The sequence below is a fragment of the Symphalangus syndactylus genome, chromosome 8 (genome assembly GCF_028878055.3).
Source record: "Symphalangus syndactylus isolate Jambi chromosome 8, NHGRI_mSymSyn1-v2.1_pri, whole genome shotgun sequence".
In the NCBI taxonomy this organism is placed as follows: Eukaryota; Metazoa; Chordata; class Mammalia; order Primates; family Hylobatidae; genus Symphalangus; species Symphalangus syndactylus.
The window spans coordinates 25148799-25170098 of record NC_072430.2 but is presented as its reverse complement, the minus strand read 5'-3'; the positions used below and the strand labels follow the sequence as shown (position 1 = coordinate 25170098).

The 21300-nt window shown below is 43.5% G+C and overlaps 1 protein-coding gene across 1 annotated transcript in view; it reads right to left on the bottom strand.

The window, feature by feature from the left end:
- TC2N (tandem C2 domains, nuclear) overlaps positions 1-20954 on the bottom strand; it is an 87939-nt gene extending 66985 nt beyond the window's left edge. Inside the window, exon 1 of the mRNA XM_055288377.2 lies at positions 20779-20954. The gene's annotated coding sequence lies outside the window, so the exon portion shown is untranslated. The remainder of the gene's footprint in view (positions 1-20778) is intronic.
- Between the last annotated feature and the right edge of the window lie 346 nt (positions 20955-21300).

Genomic DNA, 21300 nt, shown 5'->3' with positions numbered 1-21300 from the left:
ACTGAGGGCTGTTAGTGAAGGACATTCTGCTGCCCATGGCTGAGGTGACACTAACTGTATCAACAAGGATGTTTTCAGCCCCAAATAAACAGAAAACCCACTAAAAAGGATGCTTTCAGCCCCAAATAAATAACAGAAAACCCAATTCAAATGGTCATAAAACAAGGAGGCCAGGTGCGGTGGCTCACGCCTATAATCCCAACTCTTTGGGAGGCCGAGGCAGGCAGATCACCTGAGGTCAGGGGTTCAAGACCAGCCTGGCCAACATGGTGAAACACCATTCTACTAAAAAATACAAAAATTAGCCAGGTGTGGTGGTGGGCGCCTGTAATCCCAGCTACTCAGGAGGCTGAGGCAGGAGAATTGCTTGAACCCGGGAGGCGGAGATTGCAGTGAGCCGAGATCACGCCACTGCACTCCAGCCTAGGCGACAGAGCAAGACTCCATCTCAAAAAAAAAAAAAGAAAAGGAAATGTTTTCGTTTCTGCGATGGTTTAAATCGTCCGCAATTCTTTGAAACTCCTTTCAACAAACCTGGAAACTGTGTCCTCTGAACTGCATCTAGGCTAACCATAGTCACTGGTCAACCAGCAAAGTACAGTGGAAGTGATGCTTTATGATGGCCAATGCTAGGTCATAAAACGTGATGCAGTTTCTACATAGTTATCTTTGTGTGCTTACTCTTGGAATCTAGCTACCATGCTCTAAGGAAGCCCACGCAGTTTGTGGAGACCCAAATGAAGAGGGCCACATAGAAAGGAATAAGGCCCATGACCTTCACATCTGACTGAGCCAGCATTGACTTTCCAGTTTGTGAGGGAGCCGTCTTGGAAGTGGTCCTGGCTAAGCTGCCCCACCTGACCCCTTGTGGAGCAGATATAAGCCTTTCCCACTCAGCCCTGCCCACATTGCAGATTCATGAACTAAATAACGATAAAATGCTGTTGTTTTGAGCCACTGTTTGGGAAAGGTTTGTTGCACAACAATAGATAACTAATATGGTTAACCTACGAGGAAATCCAAAGATAGATCAGCCTTCAGAGTCATTTATTTGCCATTCAACCATTTAGCATTGAGTGTTTTCCTTCCCTTTTCTCTGTTCTGCATTGTGTAAGTTTCATCCTAAATCTAATTCTATTTGTGGTTGTAGAATGGCTACCGGGGAAGACCCTCCTCCTTCAATTCAGGTGAAGAGAATAGAATGAATTCCCCTGGAACGCTCTTAAGAGAAAGTAACTTTCTAAGAAGCCAGCAAACCTCTTATCCCTTTGGCCAGAGTTAGGTCACATGCTTATTTTTGAACCCATACTGGCAAAGAGGATAAGATATCATTTTGACTAATCAGGCCTATCCCTTAAATTGAGACCAATTTCCCAAACCACATGGCTGCTGCTTATGGGATAGAATGGCTGTTGGGAAAGTAGCTTCACCAAGTTAAGATATCTGAAAGAAGGGACAGGTAAATGAGAAAACCCTCAGGTGGTGGCCAGCCCGGGCACATAACTAAGAGAAAACCCACGGGATTAGGAGTATCCTGGATAAGCCAGTCGAGGGTCTAGCATGATACAGATTGTCTACTTTCAAGATCCACGTGACTGCAGACCTTCCCTTTATCCCCTTTTCTGGCATCTCCCAGTTTTGTTACCTGTCTTACCTTCATCAGCCATCTGCATATTTATTCCAGCTCCCTTGCAAGTGTCAGCCTAGTGGGAGGAAAATGCACTATTCGACTTCTGGTAACTTTATTTCAATTTCTCTCTGAAGAAAAATCTTCTGACATATGTAAGGGTTGGTGTCATTATTTTTCCCATTTTTGCCAATGAGATAGCTAAGGCTTTATGATAGCCTTGGGAAGATTACTTCTCCCTGGATCTGTCTACTCACATGAAAAATGAAGGGAGTAGGCCAGAAGATTAATAACCTCTTGAGCTCCAGGAGTTTCTGTACTCTTCCTCCTATCTTTTCCAAGATGACTACAGCCATGCCTGAAAATTCGTGTCGTTTGTTGCTGCAATGCTGTATGCCTAGCTCTTCATAGTCATCATCTCCCCAACATTCACTATTTTGCTTTCACTGCTTTGGGCCATCTGCAAATCCTGCCTTCCTTTTTCACTTTCTGGACAGGCTGTCACTAAAAGTAATGAGGATTCCTTAGTTTTACTACATGGTTTTTTCCTGTTTCTACCGTTGACCTTGTGCTGCCCCCTTTAAACACAGCACAACAGTGTAATGGAGTTCAGCAAACATTTCATTTCCAGAAATTTAATAGGATATTTCATGAAAAAAACATTTGTGTGAATTAAATGTAGGAGACTCAGAGTCGACATCTGTTTTTAGTCTCATCATGAGGACCACTCTTCCTCCCTTCCAAAGTTGCATGGCCACTGTGATTTCCCACTATTTCACTTCCCCAGTAAGAGTTGATTGATTCATGAGATGGTATCTAACCCAAGGCAGTCAATCAAAATCCTTCCCTAGAATTTGTTTTAAAACTATAACTAGAAAAACAGTCAGTCTTCTTTGTAGTGACACAAGACACTTTGGTGGCCATGTTTCCCAGGTAGAACAGGTCAATCCATAATAAAAGACAATGAAGTTGATGTGCTGAGAGAAGTAAAGATAAGAGATGGTGAAGGATTCCAAAGGCATTAGATTTCTTGGTTGCATTCTTGGTTGAATTCACCTCTACTTTTCCCCTAGTACTAGTACACAAACCACACCGGGTATAAGCCCATAAATAATATATTTTGCCTAAGTTAATACATGTTTAGTTCTTGTCACTTAAACACAAGAGATTTAATATGAGTACTGAGAAAACTGTGTCCCTCTAAGATTCTTTGGAACTGAGTCTTTAGCATTTTTATTCGACTGTGATTTGCATAAATTTTTATTTTCTTTAATTGCTTGCCTCTGAGTATTTGTTTATGGCATTAAAGATGGGGTTTAGAGGCCAGGCACAGTGGCTCATGCCTGTAATCCCAGCACTTTGGGAGGCCAAGGTGGGTGGATCACCTGAGGTCAGGAGTTTGAGACCAGCCTGGCCAACATGGTGAAACCCTGTCTCTACTAAAAGTACAAAAACTTAACTGGGCGTGGTGGCACGCGACTGTAATCCCAGCTACTCGGGAGGCTAAGGCAGGAGAATCACTTGAACCTGGGAGGTGGAGGTTGCAGTGAGCCCAGATCGCGCCATTGCATGCCAGCCTGGGCAACAAGAGTGAAACTCCGTCTCAAAAAAAAAAAAAAAAAAAGATTGGGTTTAAAAAATGGGATTTAGAGGCAGAAAACCTGAGTTGAAGTTCTGGCATTAATACTTTTTAAACGTGGTGACATTGCAAGAGCCTCCCTGAGCCTCAATCTCTTTTCTAAAAACAAAAGGGATAATTATAATTGTTGCCCTAGCAACCTCTCAGAGTCATGATGATAATTAAAATAAGAAAATGGGGAGGGATGGGGCCATATTCATTTTTGCATTTCTAATGTCCACCTTAAAGCCTAGGACAGTATAGTACATATTGAACAAATATTTGGTGAATGAAAGAAAAAACACAAAAGCATTTTATACACTATAAAGCAGGGTTCCCCAGACCCCAGGCCACCGACCGGTACCAGCCTGTGGCCTATTAGGAACCAGGCCACACAACAGGAATTGAACAGCAGGTGAGCGAGTGAAGCTTCATCTGTATTTACAGCCTCTCCCCATCACTCATATTACCACCTGAGCTCCGCCTCCTGTGAGATCAGTGGCAGCATTAGATTCTCATAGGAGCACAAACCTTACTGTGAACTACGCATGTGAGGGATCTAGGTTTCATGCTCCTTATGAGAATCTAATGCCTGCCCAGGCACAGTGGCTCACGCCTGTAATCCTACCACTTTGGGAGGCCAAGGCGGGCAGATCATGAGGTCAGGAGTTTGAGACCAGCCTGGCCAACACTGTGAAACCCCTTCTCTACTAAAAATACAAAAATTAGCCAGGCATGGTGGTGGGTGCCTGTAATTCCAGCTACTCAGGAGGAGTCTGAGGCAGGAGAATTGCTTGAATTCGGGAGGCAGAGGCTGCAGTGAGCCGATATTGCACCACTGCACTCCAGCCTGGGTGACAGAGTGAGACTCCATCTTGGAAGAAAAAAGTATCTAATGCCTGATGATCTATCACCATCTCTCATTACTCTCAGGTGGGACCAGCTAGTTGCAGGAAAACAAGCTCAGGGCTCCTACTGATTCTACATTATGGTGAGATGTATAATTATTTCATTATATATTATAATGTAACAATAAGAGAAATAAAGTGCACAATAAATGTAATGTGCTTGAATCATCCCAAAACCATCCCCTCACCCCTAGTCCATGGAAAAATTGTCTTCCACGAAACTGGTCCTGCTGCAAAAAGATTGGGGACCACTGTTCTAGAGGACTATTTAAATGCGAATTATATAATGAAGACCACTTTACAATAATACAGGGTGTGTATAAATATTAACATTGGCAACTTACATTGGTCTTGGGCTGAATGACAATTTCAGTGTCATGAACAGAGCTTCCTATAAACAAGCTGTAAGGTGAGTGGAATTTGTGGACAGTACCTCTCCAACCTTTCTTTGGTTGTTCTCCCTCTGTTTGGTCTAAATAGTGTGTTAAGGTGTGTTTGGTCCCAAGTTCTGTAAGTGGCCAGTGCTCTAGAGCTGTTTGATGCTGTTGCCGTAGCATCAGAATGAAGAAGGAAGTTTTAAAAATCACCTAAGGCTCTTTCACTTATAATTAACACATAACCTTACCTGTCCCTTTGAAGCATCACAATGGCTGAGGCTCCCACAAAATTCTCAGGCTGAAAATTGCTTATTTATAACTTCTTTTTCTTTTCCCAAATGCTTATGTAAAATTATTCAAAGAAGACATGCAGATCCAAGAAGCACACTAGCCTGGTGCCATTCAGCATATGGGCAAACAGACCTCCACAATGTTTATCCTGGATCATCATGAAGTAAAATTCTGTATGTGGTAGAGTCTAGCTACCAAGATAAAAAGTGGTCCACACTTTATTTTTAGCATCCATCAAAATGACTAAAGTTATTTAAAGGTTTAGTGCTTCAAAAAGTATTTTCTGAATTATCTGAAGTACATTTCCCAAAATGATTTATTTTCTAACTATTCAAGATAGCCTTAGTTTTCATGTATCATTGCTCATTCAATGGTTCAACAAGTTAATCACAGGTACTAGATTCCCATAATGTAAATTTCACAATCCTTAACATTGTACAGTAAGTGAAAACAGACAGTCTCCCAGCAATAGTGGCTCACGCCTGTAATCCCAGCACTTTGGGAGGCCGAGGCGGGCAGATCACCTGAGGTCGGGAGTTCGAGACCAGCCTGAACAACATGAAGAAACCCCGTCTCTACTAAAATTACAAAAAAACTTAGCCGGGCGTGGTGGTGCATGCCTGTAGTCCCAGCTACTCGGGAGGCTGAGGTAGGAGAATTGCTTGAACCCAGGAGATGGAGGTTCTGGTGAGCAGAGATCATGCCATTTCACTCTAGCCTGGGCAACAACAGTGAAACTCCGTCTAAAAAAAAGAAAATGCTCTGCTTCACCAGCCTTAACTTTTTCAACTGGGAAACCTGTCTTTGATCACATTTCCTAAAGCAAAGATTGTTGTGAAAGAATAGATTATCAAGAATTTTTGAATTTTGTTACCCCCACCAATAGATCACAAACTGGTTGTTTAAAACAAATGATCTCCCACTTTCCTACCTTAATAGATGTAATATAATGTGTGTGCTTTAATCTTAGCTTGACCAGTGAACCATACCATGTCACGAAATTTGCATGACATGTTTGAGGAACAGTGAGAGGGCCAGAGCCACTGGAGCAAGAGAAAGAGAGAGAGGAGGGTGGGAAGAGAGGGCAGAAGAACATGGGGTAGAGTTGGCCGGGCGTAGTGGCTCACGCCTGTAATCTCAGCACTTTGGGAGGCAGAGGGGACAGATCATGAGGTCAGGAGATCGAGATAATCCTGACTAACACGGTGAAACCCCGTCTCTACTAAAAATACAAAAAATTAGCCAGGCGTGGTGGCGGGCGCCTGTAATCCCAACTACTCAGGAGGCTGAGGCAGGAGAATGGCGTGAACCCAGGAGGCGGAGCTTGCAGTGAGCTGAGATCCCACCACTGCACTCCAGCCTGGGCAACAGAGAGACTCCATCTAAAAAACAAACAAACACAACAACAACAAAAACAGAACATGGGGTAGAGTAATGGAGATGGCATGGCTGTTATTAAACATTTGCTGCTACTCTAAATAGGCTGAGAAGCCATTGGAGAGTTTGGAGTTGAGAAATGACATGAACTGATTTCACCTTAGTACAGATCACTCTGGCTGCTGGGTTGAGAATAGAGTGGGACAGGGGCAGAGGCGAAGGCAGAGGGACCAGGTAACTGATTCTGCCTATAATCAAGGTGAGAGAGGAAGGTGGCTGGGACTCAGGGTGTAGGAGTGAAGGTGCCAGGTATGAGGGTTAAATGATATAACATATGCACAGCATAATAATTGGCACAGTCAGTCCCCAGTAGATGTTCACTGTGATAATGGCATTCTGAACCCCCAAGACTCAATAGTAGATGGTTGGTTCATTGCATGGCAGACCCAGGTAAGTGATTACAAACTAGATAGTTGATGTCAGAATTAGAAAAGGAACTTTTTGAACATTTCTGCATGTCTCAATTGAAGTGAAATTGAGTCAAAAGTAAGAGTTCATGCTGCCCTTCACTGAATTTTCTGCTTGGATTGTTTTTTTTTTTAAAAAAAAAAACAAAAAACAAAAACTACACACACACACACACACACACACACACACACACACACACAAAATCTGTAATCAAAAAAGTTATTGAAGTGCTGCGGTTGCCCAGAATTCAGCCTGACCTTGCAGCACTCCTAGTTATTAAAAATCATTTCTATGGGCTTACATTTTTTGGTTTAACAAGCACAAGAGGCCATGAACTCTTAATATCTGAAGCAAACGTGTTAAACATCTGGGATCTGGCATAAGCTTCTCCTGTGGGATGCATTGTTTGTGCAAACTTTTATTGAATTAAAAAAAAAAAGTAAGTACTGAGTTTCAAAATATTCGTGTAACCTAGTAAGAATATTTCTCTGAATCCAGAGTCAAAATACAGAGTTTTAAAAACTGATTTAGAAACTTAAATTTAAAATTAGGTTAGAAGTCTGCTCTTAAAATAAAGCATGGTTTTGAAGTGGAACAAACTTCAGCTCTAGCTCTAACAGGAGATGGCTGATCTAAGTTAAACAGGTTTTTCCAGGCTAAAGGCACGGCTTCTGACCTCTCTAAGAAAGCCATAGGGTTTGCAGGAACGGCACTGGCCTAGAGTTTAGGGCAAGTTCTGTGGCTTAAACACAGATAATCTTGGGCAACTTACTTTACCCTGGGCTTGATTTTTCTTATTTCCTATAGAAACTGGAAGGAAAAATACTTACCCATGTGTCTTAGAAATGTACGAGTATAAGAAATAAAATAAAATAATAAGTGACAGAACTTTTAAAAGCTCTACACATAAGATGAGGAGGAGGAGGGGGAGGGGGAGGAGGAGGAGGGGGAGGGGAAGGAGGAGGAGGAGATAGAGGAGGTGGAGGAGGAGGAGAAGGAGGTGGAGGAGGAGGAGGAGGGGGTAAAACATAAGAGATTCCTATTTGAAGATGCAAAAGACCAAACAAACTGAACAAAGCTTTTTAAAGAAGAAAGACTAAGGGTTGTCTTTGGAGTGTTCCTCTAGGGAGTGACAACCGCTTGTATTCCTTTAGTATCTCCTTGAAGCACCCAGGGGAGCATCCAGACACAGGGGACAGTCTTATCAGTCTAGACTAACTGACAGACGGACAGGTCCCTCTCGACTTCCACAATCCATACCCTGAACATTCTGAGGAGTAGGGGAGAGCAAAGCGTGGCTCAGCCCACTCCATTGCCTCTGCTAGACTGAAGGACAGGAAATAGAGGAGGAGCCAGTCCTCCCCAAAGAGGGACAGGGATAGCTTTTTAAACTCACCTCTGCCTTCTGAGAGGAGGCTGCTATTCTTTGCAATGTATTTTTGTGCAGCTGAGGATCTGGAGGGGTTCTGACCTGAACAGTGGGCTGGGAGCTGAGTTTGGGAGCTCGAGTTCTGCATAATAGAGCAGGATGAATTTGGAGTTTGGGGACTATGTAGAAAGAGGAGATGAAGAAACAAGTTGAGCAGGGGAAAGGAAGGATGGGTGGTTGAAGTGGGAACCAGTGGAACGGCACGGATGGAGAGCTGAAAAGCAGGTTCACTTCTGTCCCACCCTCCACTCCCAAATCCCACACACCCAAATGCAAATGGAATGTATTAATTTCTAGGGCTGCTGTACAATGTACCACAAACTAAGTGGCTTAAAACAACAGACGTTTATTCTCTTACAGTTCTGGAGGCCAGAACTGCAAAATGAAGGAGTCAGCAGGGCCATACTCCCTCCGGAGGCTCTAGGGGAGAATCCTGCCCTGCCTCTTCCTAGCTTCTGTTGGTCACGTAAATCCTTGAAGTTTCTCGGCTTATAGCCTCAAAACTCCAACTCTGCTTCCATCTTTGCGAGGCCGCCCTCTTCTCTGTGTATCTTTATGTGTCCTCTTGTAAGGACATCAGTCATTGGATTTAGAGCTCACCCTATTCCAGCATGACCTCATCTTAACTTGACTAATTACATGTGCAAAGATCCTGTTTCCAAATGAGGTGACGTTCTGATGTTCCACGTGGACGTATATTTTCAGGAGGACACTATTTGACTCACTACAGTGTTGTTTATTTTTGTTTTTATGGAAATCAAGTAAGAGGTAGAATCTCATGTCAGGGCCAACTGGCAAGGGACGATTGGATGGTGTGGGGCGAGGGGAGTTGTGGCAGTGGTAAAAATGGCCTGTGAACCAAATGAATCCAAGGGAAGTGCTGAGGTTGGAGTCAGGAGTGACCATGAAAATAAAAGCTCCCTCCACTTCCTATGGGAGTTTTTAGAAGTGTGGGAAGACTTTGGAATTCTACAGGGCACGGAGGAAGTTCAAAGCAATATCATCTAGATCTCAAAGGCCAGGAAACCACAGCTGACTTCTAGGTTACAAATAAAGCAAAGACATATGAGAGAGGAGAAAAAAAGATGAAGCAGAAGGAAGAACAAAAGGTGGAGAGATGAGCATGAAAGACAGATGAATTTTTGAAGAGAGACAAGGAAAGAAAGAAGCACCAGCTCTTCGGTGTCAGGGTTAAGGCTCTAACACAGAATCTGCCGTATAAAAGGTATTCAAGACACGTTTAGGGGCAGGGCATGCTGGCTCACACCTATAATCCCAGCATTTCAGAAGGCCAAGGCAGACGGATCACTTGAGGTCAGGAGTTTGAGACCAGCCTGGCCAACATGGTGAAACCCTGTCTTTACTAAAAAACACAGAAATTAGCTGGGCATGGTGGTGCACACCTGTAGTCCCAGCTACTCGGGAGGCCAAGGCACAAGAATCGCTTGAACCCGGGAAGCAGAAGTAGTTGCAGTGAGCTGAGATCATGCCATTGCACTCCAGCCGGGGTGACAAAGTGAGATCTTGTCTCAAAAAAAAAAAAAAAAAGATAAGTTTAGGGAAGAAAAAAGGAAGATAGGGAGGAGGGAGAGCTGTGCCTGGGAGGCCTCATGTGGTATCACTAATAATTTCCTCCCCTGTCCCCAGAGCTGTCTATACTGTGGCTGTTTGTTCATGACCCTAATTAATGTCAAAGCCCAGAGTGCTATATGGGAGCCCTCTCTGCACCACAGGCCTTTAGACTGAAGAGGCAGCAGTCCATCTTCCACCAAGGCCTCTGGATCCTCTCCATCCTTTTCCAGTGATGCTTATTCTATCTAAACTCTCATTTGAGTGGCCATATACCCTGGCCTCTTGGTGGTTTTTGCTGCCTCTGGTGCCACCAGAGTTGACCTTACCTTGAAAGGTCACAGAAGTGGTCTAAATTAGGAAATATCCTTCAACACTAAAAGGCAAGGAGAGCCGTGTGGATTAAGCCAGCTGTTTTCAGATCACTTGAGATACAAGTAGTTACAACAGCTTAGGATTGGAAAGATCCTGTAGTTTATGAGAAAGAGCGCTAGACCAAGAGGTAGATCAAGGAAGAGACCTATCTGCCAATCTGCCACTCACTCCCAGCATTCCGTGGAGCTAGTCAATCCCCCACTCCAACCTCAGAGTCCTCGTTGTAAAGGCAGTTGGCCCTCATGACAGAATTTCTTGATCCTTTCAGTTGTCGTGGACTATATTCTATACTTTTCTGGAAGCATTCTCAACAAAATATAATTAAAATTACCTCCCTGGTACACCCATAGTGTATTTCCAGAGGGAAAATGTTGCTAGAAACTCCATTCCCAGTTTGTAGAAAGTGGCCAGGAAATGGGTCTGATTTCAAATCTCTCTGAAATGCAATGAGAGGAAAGCACTGAGGGAATGCCGAAGTGGGGCAACTTTAGTCCCGCAAGTCCCACGAACCGTCCATAAACTGAGTCATGGCTTGGGTGAATGGCTTGGTATTTGGAACATGAAGAAAGATGTAGGGGCACCTGCTGCTTGCTCAGACAATAGGGAAGGAAAACACCAAGCACCTCCACACACACGATCTTATTTCTCCAAACAACTGGAGGAGGTATTATTATCCCCATTTAACAGATGAGAAAAGTGAAGCTCAAAGAACCTCAGTAAATTAGTCCAGGTCACAAACTAGTAAGTGGCAGGGTTGAGACCCAAATCTAGGTCTATTCAACTCCAATCCCAGTATTCCTTCGACTATTGGCAACAGATTAGCACTATGATATATAGTCGCCTGAACCACAACAAAATTCCTATAAAGAACCAGAGTGGTACCCAGCCCACTTTTCCAAGTTTGGCATAAAGAACAGAGCCATGCATTGAATTGGGAGTAACAGCTGTTTGGCCAGGGACCACAGCAAAAAATTGTTCATGCAGGGATATTTTAACCAGCTCAGTGCCCAGAACAGAGTAGAAGCTTGAAGAATATTTGGGTTTTTGTTGTTGTTGTTCTTTGTTTGTTTGTTTTTTGAGATAGAGTATTGCTCTGTTGCCCAGGCTGGAACGCATTGGTGCCATCATGGCTCACTGCAGCCTCAACTTCCTGGGCTTAAGCAATCCTCCCACTTCAACCTCTTGAGTAGCTGGGACCACAGGCATGAACCACTATGCTTGGCTGATTCTTTCTTTCTTCTTCTTTTTTTTTTTGGTAAAGATGGGGTTTCACTATATTTCCTAGGCTGCTCTCAAACCCCTGGCCTCAAGCAATTACCTGCCTCAGCCTCCCAAAGTGCTGAGATTACAGGCACGAGCCATCACTCCCAGCCAAGAATATTTGTTGAGAAGTTGAGTAAATACAGGATTCAGGGTTGACATCAACATCTTCTGCAGGTTACAAAAGAAGGATCTGAGGCTCAGAGAGCCCAGATGACTTGCCCTAGGTCACACAGCAGAGAGAATCGGACAAAGAACCAAAGATGTCTAGACTTTCAGACAAGGATCTTCCTGTCACATCACCATAACTCCTCTGGCCAGGAGAATGTTTCTTGTACATTTAATTAAATGCAGTATACTTTGGGGTAAATGAATGCTAACCTCCAACTGAGAACATTTATTTGCCTAATGAGTTCATTAGCAAATGACTCTGCTGCTTCAGGATGCAGAGATAGCTTGGTTAATGCACGTTTCAGTTTTCATATTATGCTATGAGTCATTTTTGTTTATCTTAGAATTTCTTTCCTCATCTGTTGTGTGTGGTTGCCCTAGTCACCAGGGATAGGAGCTTTGTCACTCACTCAGGAAGTGATGGACTGACCCCCTCTGAGTGGATGAAGAAACTGCTTTCATAAGCGTGGTTATGCAGATCAAAGAGTGGGTCCTCTACACATGTTCCCAATTAACTGTGGCCATCCCATTCCACATCCCTTCTACTCTCCAGCGTAGTTTCTAATCCTTTAATAGCCCAAACAACAAGAGGGAAGCCCAGCCCAGCCAAAACAAAAGCAGAAAACAGCCAAAGGAAGATGAAAACATCCTAGTGATTAGTGAAAGAGATCCAAATATCCCAGTATCTGGAGCCATCTCGGGATACTGGGATATTTGGAGCTTCTCACCGCAGGGGGTCACCTTATCTGCACCCAGTGTCACTTCCCACAAGGACCCCAGAGCTCGGTCTCTAGCACCAGACTCTGTGCTTTGATACACACTGCTGGCCATCTTCACAATACCTTCACCCAAAGAACAGAGCCATGCATTGAATTGGGAGTAACAGCTGTTTGGCCAGCGACCACAGTAAAAAATTGTACCATGTTCACATAAGTTGATACAGATACTTTCTTTTCAAAAGCAGGAACAGGAAGAGGGCAAGTAACAACAACAACAAAAAGCTATGGCTTTGCTCAGGAAGAGTTGTTCTAGAGACTGCTTCTGTGTGCTAAGGAGAGAAGAAAAGAGGAATTTCAGGGAGAAGAAGTAATAATGCATAAAAAGCTTTGTGCTTTGTCCCTTGGACCCAGCTTTGCTTTCATTGGACAGGACCTAACCCTGACTACTGCCTTCCAACTTTGGGATGGAGAACAGACGGAGGGGAAGGTGGGCCAGTGCACCCAAAGAGGGCCACCTTCAATTCAGCATGTTTTATTTGTCCAGCTGTGTAATTAAGATCTATGCATTTAACTGTATGTAAATCTTACCTTAACAAAACATAAAAATTAAAAAAAAGAAGCAAGTTTAAAATGACATTCACCTTTCCCCTCTACCAAAACTCCTCCTCCTGAGGTCTTTAGCTCACCTCAGGGTGTCCCTTGGCTCCCTAAGCCTCCATGCCCAATCAGTCACCAAGACCTATTGATTCCACCCATTCCATTTCTCTTGAAGATTTCCCCTTCTCTGCATTTGCCCATCATCACATTCTACTCAACCTACTGACACTGACCACCTACTATGGGCCAGGCACTGTGCTAGGCTGTAAGTCTACATTATGAACAACACACAAATAGTATCATGCAGGAGTTTGCATTTAGAACCCCAGGGAGAAACTACACCACAGGAGCACTGGTAATACAGCAGGAGTGACTCCCTCTACACAGAGGTGGGGGCTTGGTGGGCTGCACAGACCACAGAGGTCAGGGATGGTTCTGGAAAGTTCCTAGAGAGGCTGATCTCTGTTGAAAGATGAATAGACATTTGCCAAGTGGCAAAAGAGAAGAACTGCATTCCAGCCAATGAGAAGAGCTCAGACAGGAGCAGCTGGAGGGAGTACACAAGCCATTCCGGTTTGTTGGGGATGTGTTTGTTTCTTCAAGAATTTGGTCTAAAGGAGGGGAAAGTGGTAAGAGCTGGAAGTGGAGAAGCAGGTAGGAACCAGATCACGGAAGGTTTTGTCAATCCTATTCAGGAGTTTGAATCCTAACCTGCGGGCGGAGGGAATGTCAGTAGGGTTCTAAGTAAGGACCTAGTCAGCCCTACTCTTCAGAAGGATCACTTTAGAAATAATGTCTCTTATGTGAACAACTGCAATTATTTTTCTTAACTCTCATCTCTCCTCCCTCCATACACCATTTCCAAAGTAGAAAACAAGATGATGTGTCTTCTCTAATTAAAAATCAAAACAAAATTAAAACCTCACCACAGCTTCCCATAGCAGAGAGCAGCAATTCCAGACTCCAAGGAAAATTGTTCCTGGAGACGTCAATTGTTGTTATGGGGGGCTGGGGAAGGGGGGAAATCATTTCCTTGCAAAAAAAAAAAAGTTGGATTAATCTTTATACAAAATTAAGCAGGTTTTCTTTTCATTGCAGGACTTCTCAGAGCCTTCAGTTTTCTAAAATCAACTGTGACTGTTTAAAAAGGGGATTCAGCGTTCAAATTCCCCAACTTATTAAACAAGTGAGCTCCTTGATCTTGGAGAATTGATTAGCATCTTCATGGGTTAGTCTTCTGTGAAATGCTGACCTGCACAATATGAAGTCCAAACTCAGCTAGGTGAATAGTCTTGTGAATAATCTAGCCACAACTTTTATCCCTTCCTGACATACACACACACATCCTGTATCCTCTGTTCCAACCACACTGGCCTTCTTAGTGCCCTTCCCCTCTCTCTATGCTTGAGGAATTCTGGGTCGTCCTTTAAGCATAGCCAAATAGCAACTCCACTGTGAAAAAGTGGTCTGTAGTGAGGGTTGCAGAGATATAGGTTGGTCTGAATCAAGGCTACTGTCCATGAAACCCTCTATGCAGTATGTGGAAATTGTTTAGATGAATAACTCTGTAATCTGTGAATCTGTGAAGAGGGCTGGACTACATTTTACAAAGCAATTAAGGGTTCTTTGTGACTGGCAAAGAGACTCTGGCCTCTGGAGTCTGCAGTGTCCTGTATTTAAAGAAACTTCAGTTTTTCCCAGCCTCTCTGCTCTAGCTTTCATGAAGAACAGAAGCATCATGTCAAGCCACTGGATACCATAATGGAGTGGGATAAAGGGAGTGCTGGAAAGATGTTTTGAAGTCCATGTTTGGGAATGAGTGGAGGTAGCCTGGATCTCCGACAAGGAGTATTGGAATGAAGGAAATTGATTCTAGGATGGAGAGACTGGAAATCAGAAAGAACCCAGAGAATGAATCCTCAGAAGAACAGCCACAAGAAAGTACCATGTTCACATAAGTTGATATAGATACTTTCTTTTTTAAAGCAGGAACAGGAAGAGGGCAAGTAACAACAACAACAAAAAGCTATGGCTTTGCTCAGGAAGAGTTGTTCTAGAGACTGCTTCTGTGTGCTAAGGAGAGAAGAAAAGAGGAATTTAAGGGAGAAGAAGTAATAATGCATAAAAAGCTTTGTGCTTTGTCCCTTGGACCCAGCTTTGCTTTCATTGGACAGGACCTAACCCTGACTACTGCCTTCCAACTTTGGGATGGAGAACAGACGGAGGGGAAGGTGGGCCAGTGCAGAGAAAGAAAGAAGAGAGAGAAGAGAGGCAGGGGAAGAAACAAGAGGAGGAAGTAGAGGGAAGTAAAGGGGTCACCAGCTCTTATGCAGAAGTAAACAGGAGCTGGACATGATGGTTGATGCCTGTAATCCCAGCACTTTGGGAGGCCAAGGTGGGTGGATCACTTGAGGTCAGGAGTTCGAGACCAGACTGACCAACATGGTGAAATCCTATTTTTACTAGCCAGGCCTAATGGCGGGTGTCTGTAATCCCAGCTACTTGGGAAGCGGAGGCAGAAGGATTGCTTGAGCCTGGAAGGTGGAAGTTGCAGTGAGCCAATATCCTGCCATTGCACTGCAGCCTGGGTGACAGAGTGAAACCATGTCATTGGAAAAAATATATATATATGTATATATATGTGTGTGTATATATGCATATGTATACATGTATATGTATATATGCATATATGTATATACGTGTGTGTGTGTGTGTGTGTATACATATGCCTTGCATCTGACTCAGCAACTCAATTTTGTAATTTAACTAATTTAATCAATTGGTCTTAATTTAAATTATAGGCTGGGCATGGTGGCTCACACCTGTAATCCCAGCACTTTGGGATGCTGAGGCGGGCAGATCACTTGAGCTCAGGAGATTGAGACCAGCCTGGGCAACATGGCAAAACCCCATCTCTACCAAAAATACAAAAAAATCAGCCAGGCATGGTGGCAGGCACCTGTGGTCCCAGCTACTTGGGATGCTGAGATGGTAGGATTGCTTAAGCCCAGGAGATAGAGGCTGCAGTGAGCTGAGATCACACCACTGCACTCCAGCCTGGGTGACAGAGTAAGACTCTGTCTCAAAAAAAAAAAAGAAAAAAGAAAAAAAAGAAAAAGAAGTGAAGCATGGATTCAGAGTTTGAGCCGGGGAGGAAGAGGAAGAGAAAGAGAACCAGCCCCATATCTGCCTTCCTCTTGGTTTTCACCTCAGCCGTCAACAGGTTTGTTGGTCTTTGTTGAACCAGCAAAGGAGCGGAGTGGGGCTGAGGGAAATCTGGTGAAAATTAAGATCAAGAGCAGCCTCGAGGCACTTTCCTAGGATGGAAGCCTCCTGCTGCTGCAGATCAAGTGTGAGGAGCACAGGGCACCTTGGCTCAGCATTTGCTGGAAGGAGCCACTTCCTCTCCTCCCTGCGGCCTGCCCCATCCCTGCAGTCACTCCAAATGAGGCAGCCTGCTTCTTTTTGGTGTGCCTTATTGTTCCAAAACTTCTTGGAGTACACCTGGGAACTCTTCACCACCTACTGATGAAAAGTCCCAGCTTTTATGGTGAAAAATGATGTCCTGGATTCTTTTCTTTAATCGCATTGAAGGCCCTAACAAGATAACACATTCCAAAGTTCCAACAGAACAACAACAACAAAAAAAGCCAGAAGCAAAGGAGTCTACCTCTCTGTATGACTTCTGAGTTGAAAGGATCTCCCTGACTAACTATGGTTTTACTGAAAGATGTAGATGATGATTTTAATAGTGCCTTTGCGCAACAAAAATGTAGCTGTTACTGGTCCATAGGGCTGCTTCTTAGAAAGACTGGTGTGGAAAGACTGGCTTGGAAAGACTGGCTGTGTGGAAATGCCAGCCTTGGGGCAGGAACCTCCATGAGATCTTTTTAAATGTGGAACTAGAACAAAACAAAACAAGACAAAACAAAACTACGAGGTTACAGCATCACCATAAAGATCTAAGGTATCTACAAATATCATAGCTTGGTTTCAATGGTATTACCACACCAAACTGGAGTTGGCTTGCCCAGCGCAGTAAGGCCAAACCTTCACACCAAAGTTTTATAGTGGGAGAAGGAAGGGGATTGATTTGCAAGACACCAAGCAAGGAGAATTGGGCAGCTCACGCCTAAGACCTGACCTCTCCTATGGCTTACAAGCAAGGGTTTCTAAAGGCAGGGGTAAACTTCAGGAAAGTGGAAGTTACAAGCAAAATTGTAAATCGATACATGGAGGTTATATACTGGTTTGGCCTAAAAAGGTGAGATAGCTTGAAGTGGGGGGCTTACGAGGGCATAGGTAGATTCAAATATTTTTTTATTTGGAATTGGTTAAAGAAGGGAAGCTTTGTCAAAAGACTTGGGTTCAGCAGAAAAGAATGTGGGGTCTGGCCCGTGGGTATGACTTCCTCCAGGCCCTTCAGGAAAAAGTTTAGAACAAAGAATGGAGGCCGGGCATGGTGGATCACAGCTGTAATCCTAGCACTTTAGGAGGCCAAGGTGAAAGGATCACTTGACGCCAGGAGCTCAAGGTCAGCCTGGGCAAAAAAGCGAGACCCCAGACTCCATCTCTAAAAAAAAAAAAAAAGCCTGACATGGTGGCACATGGCTGTAGTCCCAGCTACTCGAAAGGCTGAGATGGGAGGATCACAGGACAGGGGGTCGAGGCTGCAGTAAGCTATGATTACACCACTACACTCCAACCTGGGCAACACAGCCAGACCCTGGCAGAAAAAAAAAAAACCAGAATAAAGAACAGAGGTCAGAATTCAGTCCTCAGTTCTCCTTTATCTGAGGTCTGCATGCCAGGGGATCCATTTGGTGGGGGTCTGGGTTTCTGAAAAACAACTCAGGGATATATGTTAAGATGTTACCTTTAGTTTCTGTAGGGAACCAAACATCTCGCAACTCTAACTTCCCTGGCTATTGTTTTAAGCTACTATTACCTTCTTGCTTACCAAGTTGCTCCTTACTTCTCCGGGCTAGCTGGGTGCCTGGAATTTCCCTTGCAGAAACTCAAGATTTTGCTTTATTTCCATGCTTGTTGGGGAGTGGGGGGAAGGAGGCCCCTAAACGGGGTCCCTGCTTCATCTCAATGTTGGCTTTTTTGGTAAGTTTTCAGATCAGGGGATGTAGAACATTCACAAATAAAACAATCCATACTCGCTTTAGGGATAAATTAGGAATGGTTCGTACATTAAAACTCCAAAGATCCCAAAGCACCTACCCTATTTTAAAGCATAGTAACTATCGTCATACAAGCCAGTTTTGAAATGTCAAATTCATTCTGAGTAGAAGGCTGGAAAGGAAGACTTAGAAAACAGGAACAGGTTGAAACCAAAACAATCCTATCCAAACGAAAACTTCTTTTAAACAGAATCAAGTGATCCAATGACTCTGTGGCCTTAAATCAATATTAATTAATTTCTCAAATCCTAATAAATAGGTATCATAATGACACTGTATTGGTATGTGTGTACAATTTACCCTGCCTTCATCTTTTTTTTTTTTTTCTTTTTTTTTTTGAGACAGACTCTCGCTCTGTCACCCAGGCTGAAACGCAGTGGTACAATCTCAGCTCACTGCAACCTCTGCCTCCTGGGTTCAAGCAATTCTCCTGCCTCAGTCTCTGAGTAGCTGGGATTATAGGTGTGTGCCACCACTCCCACCTAATTTTTGTATTTTTAGTAGAGACGAGTTTCACCATGTTGACCAGGCTGGTCTTGAACTCCTGGCCTCAAGTGATCTGCCCACTTCGGCCTCCCAAATTACAGGCATGAGCCCCTGTGCCCAGCCTCCCTGCCTTCATCTTTACATTATTGCTCCAGAATATTCCAAATTCCTGAAAAAGTCACTGCCTTTCAACACGCAGTTCCCCTCCAAAAGAACACCAATAATGGCAATTCAGTAGATCATTCCTGTGTTGACACTCATTTTCTCACTTTAATGATTTATTTCTCTGATGGCTGCTGGCTAAGATTCATTATTAAGAACCATTAGTAAGTCAAACATTCTAACTGGAGGCTTACATCCCAGCAAAAGCTACCAAAGTGATAAATTTTGCCTCTGTGCACTCCTTTGTCTTGGAGCCTCTTGATTATTTTTAAAAAAAACAAACATCTTTTAGCTATGTTCAGGGATTCCAACAAAGATATCAGCCATTTGTTAAGTAACAGGACTAAGAAATTTGAAAACAAAAATATCACCACAAGGAACAATCTGTATATTTGTTTGTAGTTTATGAGCATTGGCCAATTCCAAAATAATGAAGAGATTTGCTAAGTGCTCACTTTTTTTTTTCAGATAAGAAAATATTGCATCTAAAGTAAACACAAATTGTACCAAAAAGAAAGGAAAAGTTTATCTAGCATTTATTAGTGTTTCCTTTCAAAATATTTAATAATTCTAAGCAGAGGCAACTTATTCTAAATTTCAAACACATGTCTATAAATTTTCATAAGAATTTTTCTTGTCTAAAGTAGATGTCTTAATAATTTTTAAAATCTAACTAAAATAATTTTGTAGACCCTGCTACTGCACCTACCACATTATATTCCAGTTTTGTCGTGTATGCTGCATAAACCCTTGGATAAAGGTGTTATTAAAAAGTTATTAAAGTTTTAAATTAACTTTTTATAAAGTTTTAACAACTTTTTAAAGTTATTAAAAAGTTATTAAAGGTGTTATTAAAAAGGTGTTATTATAAAGTTATCGGTGGACTGTCTGTCCTGTTCATGCCTCTGAATCCAGCAACCAGCTTAACCAAAGTGGATTCTTAACCAAAGTATGTGATCCTCTCAAGACAAAGACCTTTTACAAACAATATTTCATCTGGCAAGAGGAGAGTAGAAAAGAGCTCCTTTGTCAAGTCTTCTCTCTGTGGGTGACCCCGTTGGCTCAGAATGAACAACTTGGGCATATTACGGTAAACACCCAGGCCACAAAAATGCGTTGAAACCACTGAAAATGAAATAATCAGACCTACTTAAATGTTTTTACCATCTGGGCAAATAACACCCCAAGGGCCAAGACTTACCTAAGATAGTGTTTGAAGTATGTTACCCAAGCCTGAGAGGCAACAGGTAGGTGGATTTTGTGCCAATTAGAAAGTGTTATGATTGGCAAACCACTGCCAAACTCTGAAATTGCAGCGAAATGGAAATGCTGGCTGTCATCCCCAAAGTACATTTCAAGGAATCACAAAACTTCAGAATTAGAAGCAATTGAATGAACGTTTTCACCCATATGAAAGTTGGAAGATGAGGTGGTAACACGAGAGCTTTTGCAGGCGTCCCTGTTCTTAATCCTGCGCCCCTTCCACCTTGGTACCCTTCATTCTTCAGGACCTGATGGAGTGGTACAAAGCAGGGGTCACTTGACAAGCTCTCAGCCCAGCTCCTGGATGGGGCAAAGCTGACAAGGAATAGGCACGGGGAGCCTGGAGATCTCAGGGTCCAGGAAACAGCCTGCCCCATTGGAACTGCACAGCAGAGCACAGCACTGGGATCAGAGAGCAGGCTCACCCCCAATCTTGTACAAAAAATAACATTTGATGATTCCCAAGGGGTAGGTAAAGCAAGTAGCATTTGGGGTTCCAGCAGCCTCTAGAACTGTTTCCCAAATGTTTGGAGCTTGACTTTGCAGTATACACTTTGCCCTGGACTGTTTTTCTCTTAATTTTTAGGCCCCCAAGTGTATTTTAAGGTAAATGGATCCCACATGCCTCTGATGCATTTACACTGAACTCATCAGACCATGTTTTGAAAGAGCAATCTGAGGTCCAAGAAGCCCTTGGAGGCTGCTTTTATGAGCCTCTCTGTGTTTCTTTTCTTAGAAGCAGGAAGCCACATTTTGAAATGAACGAATAAAACACAAACCTTAGAGACTCGGATCTGGTTCCAAATGTGGCACCTCTGAAACCAGTGGGTCCTCAAATCATCAAGACAGAAAGCTTCCCAGCCTTCTTTTTGAGAAGTTCATGGAAACTTACCCCTGTGTTCTATTGAGCCCAGAGGCAGTGGTTCAGAGGTGCTCGGTGCAGAGCTCACATACACCTTCAGCGTTTCTGATTCCACACTTCTTCCCAGCACCTGAGTCTCCCCACACAGCAGGGACCCAGGCTCACTGCTGCCTTCTGGCCTTTGCTCCTCAGAGCTGAGCTGAGTCCGAAGATAATCACCCTCTGTTTTCTGAGCTTTGAAACTAGAGCATCCTGAGCCATTTGTTGCTGATGTGATTGCTAACACCGCTTGACCCAGACTGAAGAACCACAACTAGGCATGGTTTAGATGTGCTTAGTTAGAGAAAAAAATAACCACAGCCAACAGCAAAGTGAGGTGTGTGGTGTGGGTGTGAGAAATGCTCTTGGGGTGAGGAGGGAGGACTTGCAGCTTCTTGGATGCTACAGGGAGTGGAACATGCTGTTTCCTTCCACTGAAGGCCTAAGATACTACTAAGTGGAACAGGAGAATTCCCTAGCCCCCTTACAGGATGTACAACAGGGGTGTGGCTC